The sequence below is a fragment of the Nanorana parkeri genome, unplaced genomic scaffold, assembly GCF_000935625.1.
Source record: "Nanorana parkeri isolate BGI_ZX_2015 unplaced genomic scaffold, ASM93562v1 scaffold350, whole genome shotgun sequence".
Classification (NCBI taxonomy): Eukaryota; Metazoa; Chordata; class Amphibia; order Anura; family Dicroglossidae; genus Nanorana; species Nanorana parkeri.
Window position 1 is genome coordinate 848070 of NW_017306618.1, and position 12400 is coordinate 860469.

Genomic DNA, 12400 nt, shown 5'->3' on the forward strand with positions numbered 1-12400 from the left:
TGTCTGATATGTATTGTAGAGGCGGTGGGGGGTGGGGGGTAATCACGCGCTTTCTGTAGGGAAATATATTCATGTGACAATCTGTCAATCTCGGGAGACGCTCGGCAAAGTCATTTTTCTTCCCCTGTCAGATAGACTTGAAGTACATTTACTGGAATCAGAAAACAGGAAAAAAAGAACTCTGTGAGCTACAGTGTGGTACGGTACAGATAGCCCTGGGCTTAAAGAAGTGTTCTGATCTGGAACGCTATCAGGTACACTCTGCTTAAACATGAAAGTTTTGCATTCAAACTAACTCAGGGGACGGAGACTAACCGAGTGGCTGCGATTTTCATTCTGACAAAGCTCTAGCACCAGGCTACCCTGTTAGCGAAAGACCTATGGTTGCCGAATAATTATGCTTTTGTGCCTTTGAAACTAGAAATTGTTGTTTTTGGAGCAGGAACACGGGTGCTAAAGTGTTCGTGACATGAATTTTCGGCACCAAATAGAAACTGCATGAGTGAATTTTTGTCAACCCTAAGTAAGTGGCGTGGACATGTATACTGCATGTGATATTTTGACACATACTTATTACCCAAGAAATAATTTCAATACAATCTAAGCAAGTTACTTACTCTCAGGGCCGCTGTCAGGGGGGTGCAGGCAGCACTCCTGTGCCGGGCCTGGGACCGGGCCCTATCAAGTCAGCAGGGGATCTGAGCTGGCATGGGCTGCCTCTAGGGGAGAAGGATGGTCCTGCCCACTTGCCATAGTAACCAATTGATGGACAGGCTCCCCCCTCCTTCTCTAAAGGTGTCTGGGCCGAGTGCATGGGAGGAGGAGAGGAGCCTGTCCATGAACTAGTTAGTGGGTGGGGCCCTCTGCTGAGCAGGTCAATCAGGGTCCTGACTGCTCTTGCTTGGGCTCCACCGACCCTGCAATTAGGCTCCACCTCTGCATCACTTAGTCCTTGGTGTCTCCAGCAGGAGCTGAAATTCTGCCCTGAGGTAAGCTGCAGGGGGGAGCAGTTTAGAAGTAAGGGGGGTGCACAGTGTAAGATGAATTATGCAAAAGTTAGTGTAGGAAGAGGGTGGCAGCCTGCTACCCTCTTTTAACACAGAGTAAATTAAGAAGAGGAATGCAGGGGGTGCAGAGGTGAGCAACGTATGAAGAGGAATGCAGGGGGTGCAGAGGTGAGCAATGTAGGAAGAGGGATGTAGAGGTGAGCAGTGTAGGACCAGGGATGCAGAGGTGAGCAGTTTTAAAAGAAGGCTGCAGTGGGAGCAGTGTTGGAAAAGGGGGTCTTTGAAGCTGGGTGTCAGACTGTTGGGAGACACCAGCGTCAACTCTACACCTGCAGTAGTGGAGCGATCCCACAAAATTCAGAAGCAGAGACCTGTGGAGTCAGCGACAGCATGGGTGAATGGAGGAGACCTGCACTGAAGGGCACGCGTAGCACTGCATGCAATGAACGGATGTGTCACCTGCCTAGTGCCTGCTATATATGTCTATCAAACTACCTCTTTAATTCAAACACATAGGTGTACCAGAAGCCATAGGGATTAAAAACACGAGACACGAGTCTAGGAGGAAATTGAGAGCTACCCATTAGTTAAACCGTGTCCCTAATAGGCTGTAAATGCTCAATTTGTATGTCCATCTACAGTGAACCTTTTAAATAAATCCTACAAATTTTACAGTAAATAAAACATGCTAAAATAATTTGTACAAATTCAAGCTTGGACTTGCTGTGACACTTTTACTGGCGATAAGGGTCAGAGGGTTGAATCAGAGGGGAGGTCACAAGTTCCTGAAATGTATACAATGCCCCCAGGCTGTTGTAGGAAAGGTCTCCTCCATGGTATGGTTGTAGAATGAACTCTCTCCCTATTCTTTTATATGGTAACAGAGTTGAACTCTGATCACAAGTAGAGTGTTCTCTGACTGCTCTACCTCCCTGCATACAAACTATGTCTCAGCAGCTTTCAATGGCAGCTGTCAGACCTACACAGCCCCAGGAATACGCACTGCAACAGGTTAGTCACGTAGCCTATTTATTAGTTCTATATTTGATTTACTGCCACAAATCATCTTACTGTAGACATCCGTAAGGAGGTATTTTCAAGAGAAAAAAAAGTTAAGGAGCAAGTCATAGGAATCAGTCAGATGACAATATGAACTGGAATAAAGTCTATATTCGTTGGTGTGGTCTAAAAGGGTATTAATGATGATGTCCATCCCTAGCTTGAGAGGGAATGCTGTGTTGGTTTCATTGTGATAAGGGCCAGGTAATAATTGGGCCTCTATATAGATTGTTGGTTCGGCCACATCTGGAGTACGCGGTCCAGTTTTGGTCGCCGGTACTGAGAAGGGATGTCCTTGAACTGGAGAGAGTCCAGCGGAGGGCAACCAAACTAGTTAGGGGAATGGAGGACCAGAGCCAAGAGACAAGGCTACTGAACTTAAACATGTTCACGCTGGAATTAAGGAGATTAAGGGGGGATATGATTTTTATGTACAAGATGTTCAATGGTGACAGCAACATTGGCAACAAACTGTTTAAGATTAACTCCATTACAAAGACTAGAGGCAACCACCTAAAGTTGGTGGAGAAAAAATTCCAGCACAATGGGCGAAGGGGGTACAGTAAGGGCGGTTAAGGTCTGGTACTCACTGCCACCGGCAGTGATTTCAGCCAAGAGTGTAGATTTGTTCAAGAAACTTTTGGACAATTTCTTGAGGGACCGTAATATTCAGGGATACAAGTATCCCTAAGAATGAGATGATGCGTGGACCTATATGGGTTGGACTTGATGAACGTAGGTCTTTATTCAACCCCAAATACTATGTAACTATGTAAGGTAGTGGTCAATCTCTGACTGTAGGAGCGGTCAGTTCCTGTGCCCAGTGATGGATACCTCCTGAGTCTCATGATCATTTCCAGGCTTTATTAATGGTTATTCCTTGAGTCTAGTAGTCATCAATCCCTGTAACGATTCTCACTCCCTGTTTTCAGCAAATGGTCTGTGCTTGGGACAAGTAGTTGTGAATCCTTGGCTGGCTTGATAGTCTGCTAGTAGCCATTCCAGGTGTCCCTTAATGGCATGTCTCTGTGTTCAGTTGAACTATCCCGGTGTCTACAGTGGTGGTCAGTCATTGTGCCAGATCCTATTTCCTTTGATGGTCCCTGTCTTCTGATTGGCTGGAAATTGTAGTTTCCTGTAACCCTGGAGCACCATTATATGACCCGTGATGAAGAGGCTTTACCCAGATATACAGTAATGTTGATGGCGCATTCACCACTATCTTTTGGCAAAGCTTACATGACTAAAACACAACTTTAATTAAATATATCAAAATCCTCAAATTAGGGTTTTTTTTTATTTACAGGATTTTCTAAGTAAAAATTTAATCCAGGGTGTAGCCATGACACTGGTGTCACATTTTGGGTTGTATAAAGAGAGTAGACGCTATTTGCTGTATATACATCTGAGCTTGAGCTATTGAGCTCTTTCTAAACAGCAGTTAGGAATAGCGCAGTCAACAGTCAAGAAAGGGGACTTTGTGCTCCACTTTCTGACTATACATTTTAGTCAGGTAAACATGAAAAATTTTACATATCTTTATATAAATGGGTAAAGCTGAAGTACAATATTAAAGCTGAAATTCAGCTTAAAGCTGAACCAAGGTACAGGCATGGACCGGAAAAAGAGTCTGCAAGAGTCTGAGCATTGGCCACCACCATCCACTGATTACAGTGGCAATGCTTTACTTGCTACAATGAAAAAAAATAAAAATATTGGACATTTTTCCTTTTATGATAAAGTTAGTATTTATTTTTATGTATTTTTTTCTAAAGTGGTTTGCCTTTAAAATTCATCTAAGACTATCCTGCCCCTTGTGTAAATGGGGCCTTACCCTTTATGTAAGCCTTAGCCCCCTTCACATTAGAAGCCTGCCTTCCCCATGGAAAGAAATTATGCTGTGTGGATATTTCGAGGCACCCCTGAGGAGGCCAGAAGGCACCCCAAGGTGCCACGGCACCCCGGTTGAGTAAGGCTATTCTAGAGAAGGGAAGAGGGTGTGCCTAACTAGCTTTGTTACTGAGTGATACTGAATGAGGATTCCACTGCTCAGTCATATTTAGGATACCCATGCTGTAACAGGAAGTTGTGGTGAGACTATGAACATAAGAGGGTGTTAGAAGAATATCTATCTGACTGCATATCAGCTTCTAAGACTTAAACTGTGCTTCTTGTCACCTGCCTCTGTGGGCGCCATGCAAGTCATTCCTTTTAGCCCCTGGGCTAACTATGCATCCAGAGCTGCCGGTATACAAGAAAGATTTATCTTAAAGTAGTAATAAGCTCTCACACTTGTATTCAGTAATTCGCTCACTTCCTTTATTGATCAGGAAGTGAGCGAACACATACCATCGCTCGCTCACTTCCCCATCATTTCCCTGCAGAGAGCGGTGACTGTTAGTCAGATCAAAGAAGTATACATTGCCCAACAAAGGATTTCTTTACATTTTTGACCAAGGACTTACAGCCATCATGTTTCCATTTTCTTGGGTTAAATAACTCTGGTGTGATTGGGGGAAAAAAAAGAGTCTATATTCAGAAGCCAAACTATTTCCTGCACTTAGGACATTAATAGCGGAACCATAACTACACCTATCAGCAGCACCTATCAGTGGTTTTTCCACCCTGTCCACTCTATATCAGCATTCATTCAGCCAGCATGATGTTCTACGGATAATTTGAGTTCACGATGTAGTGATTATATTTTTCAGGTTTCGGAAATGGACTTGCTTCAGTAATGGAAAGGATAGCTCTATTTTGTCTTCAATTGACAGCCATCTACCCCCTCCCCCCCAGCATATGTGTATACATGGCCTACAGCCCATGTCTGACATAGCCTGCCATACACTAGAGAACCTCTTCATTACAGATAAGAGCCTTATGCGATGCTCTTTGTATAAACCCCAGAGTGTTCCATCCTCACCACACACAATACAGAGTCGGTGAAAAGGTTGCATCTCTTTCACAGGCTTTTCGAGAGGAGCGTGTGGAGAACCTTCCTAACAGAAAATCACAGAGAATGCCACAGCTGAAAATAGACACAAAAGGATGGCAAACCGAAATGAAGAGCTACATGAGAGATTTTTGCATCATGCTGGTCTTCAAACACATCCACACTGCCCATCATGGCTTGAAAACCCACTTTTTATTTAAGTAATATCTGCCGCAGCCATGCTTTTGTTACGGCAGCTTTTCAATCAAAGAGTCCGCCAAGGCAAAAAGTATTCCGCATCTGCTTTTTAAAACGTAAAAAAAGAAAGTTCTCATAGATTTGTGGAGCAAACATTATAGCGTGAAAGCTGGCTCAACAAAATGCTTTCATCTACTCATAGTACTCACCTAGTCCCGTTCTGTCCACCTGTGAAGGATGTTTACCCACAACCCAAACCCAGGAGAACATTACCAACCTATTTTTTAAATAATTCACTTTAAGGGCCTGTTCACTCCAGATGCAGTGAGTTCCGGCCCGATTCTGGCCAGAACGCACTGCCTCGCATTGCGGCAGGCTCACTTTTTTGTGGGGCAGGAGGGGGCCTGGCGAGCCATTGAAGTGATTGGCACCATAGCCACGCTCTCCAGCAGCACGGGATCGCAAGGCACATTATGCCTGCGGTTCGGTCCGTTCCGATCAAAATGCTGCAAGTACTATTTTGTTTGGACTGGACCGGACTGCAGGCATAATGTGCCTTGCGATCCCGTGCGGCCGATCGCATTTCGGCCGGAGGGCATGGCTACGGTGCCATTCGCTTCAATGACCCGCCACGCCTCCTCCTGCCCCACAAAAAAGTGAGCTGGCCGCAATGTGAGGAGTTCTGGCCAGAATCAGGTCGGGACGCACTGCATCTGGTGTAAACAGGCCATAAAAGTGATATTAAAGTCAAAATGTTTTCAGCTATTTCAAATGTTGATTACATCTCTTTTAATAGATGCCACTGCAATGTTTTACAGGGTTATTCACAAAAGGGTGAAGAGTTTGGAGAAGGCAGGAGAAGTGAACAATCTAGGACAACATAGCTGAACTGGAAAAAGTCTCCACTTTCCAGTTCAGCGATGTTGTCCTAATTTGTTCACTTCTCCAAACTCTTCAACCTTATGTGAATAACCCTGTAAATGTTTTAATTTCCTGCAGAGTTAGCTGGTACCCTGAGCACTGGTCCTGATATCCCATTTTAGGGGGGCACCTTTCCCATGCAGGGTCCTGTGCAGACACTCTTGTGTGCGCTAGTAAGCTGTGCGTCTCTACAAACACACAGGCACAGCAAGGCAAGTCACTCCCCTGATACCTGTTGATTCCTTCTCCCTTCTCTTTCTGCTCTTTTTCCTTCTCCAGGATAGTAGATGGACAGCTAATGGAGATTGTGCTGTACCTTGTACACTTGTGCCGAGCAGAAAGTTCAGGGAAGCCGTGCCAAGAGAGTTGGAGCAGCTGTATGCAGCTGTATGCAAACCTCATGGCTTGTGAGGCATGACCTGTGAGTGATGACTTCTGAAAAGTGATGACTTGTAAGTGCTTGATGAAAAAGTTCAGACATTCTTTGTTGGGCAAGGTATATTTGTTTGATGGGGCTATGTGACAACTACTTTACAACACACACAGGGACCATGGGGAACAAAAGTAGTCACCCTCCAGAAGGAAGGACAGTGTCACCACCAATTCAGAGATGATTTGAGGATCTACAGCCGAGTGATACACAAATAAGATACATTGTAGGATTTTCACTCATCCTACAATGTACTGTACTCGAGCCGATGTGTGACATTGAAACTGGTCGGCTTTATTGATCAGGAAGTGAGCGAACACATACCATCGCTCGCTCACTTCCCCATCATCCAGCACTGACTGGGGGAACGGACGGGGAAGGAGGCAGGCAGAGCCCGCTGTCACTCACCCAGCTGGTTGGATCGCGACAGTATTGTCAGGACCCGTCCTGGCTGCGGTGCTCTCAGTATATAGTGGGCAATAGCTCTCTATATACTGAACTTTGGGTGACGGGAGGAGGTTAGTATATGTCCTCCCGTGACCCTAAAGAGAACTATGGGATAAAAAGGTTACCCCATAGTTCTCTTTTAAGGTACTTGAATGCATTTTTAAGATTCAACTCCTGAGTGTGACTTTAAATTAGCCTAGTTGAAGTAAACCATTATTCCACGCATTTTGAAGAATACAATATACAAGAAATGTAAACCGTCTTTTATAGGCTCGTCCGTAATTCACCTTCAAAGCCGTGTCAGAATAATAGCAGTCCAACCGTTTCTCCAGAGTCCTTTGCTTTAATATTTGTATCTCTTCCAGCGATGTCTTTCTATCCGTTGTTGTTTTGTTGGGAATTTAGTTCTCAATGTCCTGCTCTGCAGCTGTTTTACGGGACAGGGAAACAGAATTGGTATTTAAAGCCAGCGGTCATGAATGAACCGCTCCGATAATCAATAAACTGCCTGAAAGCTAATTTTCTATCCATCGCCGGCTCGCTCTGTCTGTGAAACATGTTTGATTTCTGCAGTAAAAATGTCAGTTTTCAAACTGTAATTGTGTTTTTAGAGAATTCCTGGCCGCCCAACAATAGTCCCTCTCCCAGCAAATGTGTGGAGTCCATTGTCAGGACATGGCGCTCCAACACAACCTTGAACCATGCAGCCTTTATTACTGGCCAGAGACAAGCATATGGAAAAGCTTTTAACAAATGCTGAGTGTCTCTCCTTTTTTTTGTTATCTGTAGCGTGCCAAAGGCCTTCTCTTTTCTGGGCAGAATTCATGACTTAGGATATAATGTGCCAGTGCTGTATTTCTATGGTAATTATCCTTCAATAGAAGACAAAATATTAAAAGGTGAAAGTGTCTGTAAGCATTACAAGATTAAGAACTTGAAAAAAAAATAGGGCTGGTAATGATTAAAATTTCCGTGTTTGATTAATCAAATTTTTTTAATCGATTAATCGATTAATTATAACGCACATACAGATCCAACTACATTGGCCTATAAACATACAGCACAGCAATAAAGTAATAAAATGAACTAGGATCACACTAATCCAGCACGTTATTAACCACTTCAAGACCAGGTGTTTAGACCCCCTTCCTGGCCAGGCCATTTTTCAGTATTCAGCGCTGCGGTACTTTGACTGACGTTTATTCCGTCATGCAGCGCTGTACTGAAATGAATTTTATACCATTTTTTGGGGACAGATAGAGCTTTATTTCGGTGGTATTTAATCACCACTGGGGTTTTTATTTTTTACTATAATTAGGAAAAATTACAGAAAATTTGGGGAAAAAAAAGTTTTTTTTAACATTATGTTAGGAAACATTTATTATTACCCAGTTTTTTGGTAAAATATAAAAGATCGGGTCACGTCGGGTAAATAGACACCAAACATGTCAAGCTTTAAAATTGCGCGCACCCGCGAAATCGCAGAAAATTACCGTACCCAAAATTGGCCATGGGCGACGCTTTAAAAGCTTTTACCGCTCATCAGTTTAGTGTTATCAGTGATTGATGGCCCTACAATTATTGCTCTCACTCCGACGTTCGCGGCGATATGTAACATGTGCGGCGTAATGGGCGCAATCGTCTTTTTTGCACGTATGCGCCCCCGACGCATGTTTGCATGCGTGTATGTATGGGTGGGGACTTAAAATGTTTTTTTATTCCTTTTTATGGTGTAACTTTAAATTTAGGGGGGGGACTTAAATTTTTGTTCCTTTTTTTTTCACTAAACTTTATTGCTATCACATACGGGGGCTAATAAAAACCCCTCTATGTGATAGCAAAATATGTGACAGGTCCTCTTTATGGAGACATCAGGGGTCTCCAAGACCCCTAATGTCACCTAGGACCCCCCAAAAGAAGCTGATGAAGCAGAGATCTGCTCCATCAGCTTCTTTCCAGCTTCTGAAGCTGGAGAGTGACACAAGAATGCGGAAGTGATGTATTATACAACACTTCCGCATTCTTGCAGCGGAGTGGGTTTCCTGTAGGAGAATAATGTGCGGGCAATGTTGTTTTAGATCATTTAGAATCATAGAACGCTTGAATCTGTCATTGAGACCCCTCATATTCCATGACAGAATATCAATACGATCCCCCATGGGAATATCAAATATACATGTGTGGCTCAGGATAGCCTAGTGAACACTTCAGGTCTAGTATACATTTAATGAGAACACCTTCCCGCCGCCCAGAGCACGAAAATGGCACACCCTCCCTCTGTCAAACAACCCCATAACCAATGTTAAGAACTCCCTGGCTTGCTAGTAAAACAACAACAATTACTGTTAACACACTAGAAGCTTGTACCCAAACCTCCGACCAATTGTCGGAGCACCCCCAGTTAGAAGTGTCCCAGTGTAGGGATAAAAAACTCTCAAAAGTAAAAGAAAAAAAAGGTGACGGCTAAACTAAAAAACAGCCAGTTCCAGGTGTGGTGAAGAAATCATTGCCTCCTTATGGAAGCTAGGCCATACGCATAAGATGTGGGGCAGCATCCGAGCCTTGAGAGGGTTAGTAGTAGGAGTGCTGAGCGCAGCAGCCCCACTCCCCAGTCTCCCCATAGCGGACTCCGGCTCGCTAGGTAGTAAGGTATGTCGGGCTCACCTATCAGTCACAAAGGTAAGTGAGCCGGGTGGACCAGGTAACCGAACCAGGTAGGATGGATCTCTTCTGTCGCAGTGCATCCAGCCAATCCCCGCCTGAGCCGGGGTGTCAAAAAAGTGCACTTTGCCTGAATGTTGGACGCGGTGTCTACTCGGATAGAACATGCCATACTGTATTCCCTTCTCTCTGAGTCTGCGTCTCACGTCCACGAACAACCTCCTTCGTTTCTGGATCTCTGCGGAGAAATCCGGGAAGAACCGCAGCTGCGTGTTGCCACAGCACGGGTCAGGGGATTTGCGAACCGCTACCAGGACCCTGTCTCTGTAATTCAGGAGACGGGCCAAGAAGGGACGCGGGGGGCCCCCTGCCCACGGGCACCCGTTCCACCACCATATGTCCAGTGCCAGGACTCTGTTGAACAGGGTTTCAGCAAATTTAACCACATCTACACCCTCTTCACCCCCTGGGACACCAACAATGCGCACATTATTCTGCCGCATGCGGTTTTCAGCATCATCCACCTTTGCAGCCAGCACCCGCAATGTATGTTGCAGATCAGTAAGCGTGGCGGTATGCCCCTGTACTGCGTCCTCCACATGTGACACCCTCGTCTCAGCTGTAGTGAGGCGCGTGCGGATTTTATCCAGGTCATGGCGGATCAGGGTGCATTCCGCAGCCAGGTGATCGATCTTAGCTCTGAGGGTAACCTGGCACCCCTCAATTGCTGCCAGGATCGCGGAGGTCCCCGATCCCCCCGGAGGTTGTGACTCCTTTCCCCCAGAAGCAGCGCTCCGAGCGGGGTCATCTGGTCAGTCAATGATCCATAGTACATAACATGTAGTTGTACTATGGATCATTTAAAGCCACCTGTCCCTTTAAGAAAAAGTATCGGTAATTGGTATCGGCAAGTACATGAAGGGATGTACTTGTACTTGTACTTGGTCCTGAAAAAGTGGCATCGGGACATCCCTAATTAAAATCATACATTAAAACAGAGATGTACAAATCCCAGGAGCTCCGTGTGCTCCTTACACATGACAGCTGCCTCCTAACTTTTGAATTTTTCTCTAGTGTAGTCTTGGAGCTCGAAAAGTATCTGTACTTGTACTGAGTATGGCACTTGGTATCTGAATATCCCCATGACAAACTATTACTAGCTATACCATGGCCTGGATAAATTAGAACCTTCTCAGACACTCTGGATTAAAAGAAGAGTATTGCAGCAAAAGCTGTTTTTCTTATTGTATCTTTTGACAAGCTATTCATTTATCTCTTGTTATTTTTGGCTGGGGTTCTACCTTAAGCCTAGTTCACGCTTCTGCATGCCAAACACTAGTCAGACAAGCACTAATACACCAAACATTTACAATGCTCTCACCAAGCTTGAAAATGCTTTACAATTGCTTGTTGAAGCTGATGCTCTTTAGCATCCACAAGATAAGATTAAACAATGCCCGTGTGTTTAAAAAGAAATTCCAGCCAACAAGTGAAATCAATCACTGCTGCAAATGTTACCCAGGAAACAATCCAGCCATGCCGAAGTCAGAAAGAAAGATTACCTTAAAGCTAGAATCCAGGAAAACAACTAAATACACAGCTGACACACACATATAGGAGTTGTTTCACCCGCCAAAGGAATTGTATCACTGTTCCCCCAGTCCAGGGATTACCACAGCCCTACAATGGCAGAGTTACTGTAGGTTAGTTACCCGTCATTCCTGTACTGTTGTTAAAGGTAAAGTCCACTTTTTTTAACAAAATACAAAAAAATGTACACTTCTTCATAACAGAAAAAAATTTGCATTTATCATTTGTTTTGCATCGGAGGCAGTAAACCATTGCAACCGTGATCAGTGGATCTCAAGTGCAATGCTCTAGCTCCTGCAGATTCTCCCTCCCATCCTTGTCTGTACCTCGTCATGGGTATTCAGTAACATGGACGGGAGGGAGAAGGAATAGACTACAAGTGTGGGGACGTCACCGAACTTGTATTTCAAATTCAAAAAAGAGCAGCAGCCCGCGGAGAGAAGAACCCCACAATTCAGGCAAGTGGAAGGCTAGACGAGGGGGGGGGTTTGCAATGTGACCATGTGTCATGTTACACCCTAAATATAGGTGTAGCATGAAACAAGGTTGAAAAGGTAAATGTAGCCTTTAAAAAAATACTGTACAGTCAACGGGCCCAACAGTGTAAGAAATATTGTGCAGCTTTTATAAATGGAGCTTTGTTTGCATGACATATATGTAGGCCAAGCTCTTTACCAATGCCTGGCCAACAGATCACCATCCTGACCAATCTGCCCCCCATTCTTGCAGGGAACTGGGAGTGCTCCCCTAATATAACAAGGACGAGTGCTCTCACAAAACAGTGTATGTGCAGTTCCCTCAGCATGTTGCTGAAAGCGAGATTGTAGTCCATCATGGGAGCGAGCTTGGAGTGGTGACTACTACAACACACATCGGGACCATGAGGAACAAAAGTAGCCACCCTCCAGAAGGAAGGACAGTGTCAGCACCAATTCAGAGATGATTTGAGGATCTACAGCCGAGTGATACACAAATAAGATACATTTTGGTTAATAGTTAAGGTCCTTGAATGTATTTTTAAGATTTAAATCCTAAGTTTGGGGTCATTTGAAGCTCAGCCTCTGCTACAAGGGGAGGGAGAGGGAGCTGCGCATGTACCGGTTTGTGAATAAGAAAGAGTGCTAGTTCCTGTGATGCTGGGGGGGGGGGGGTCAC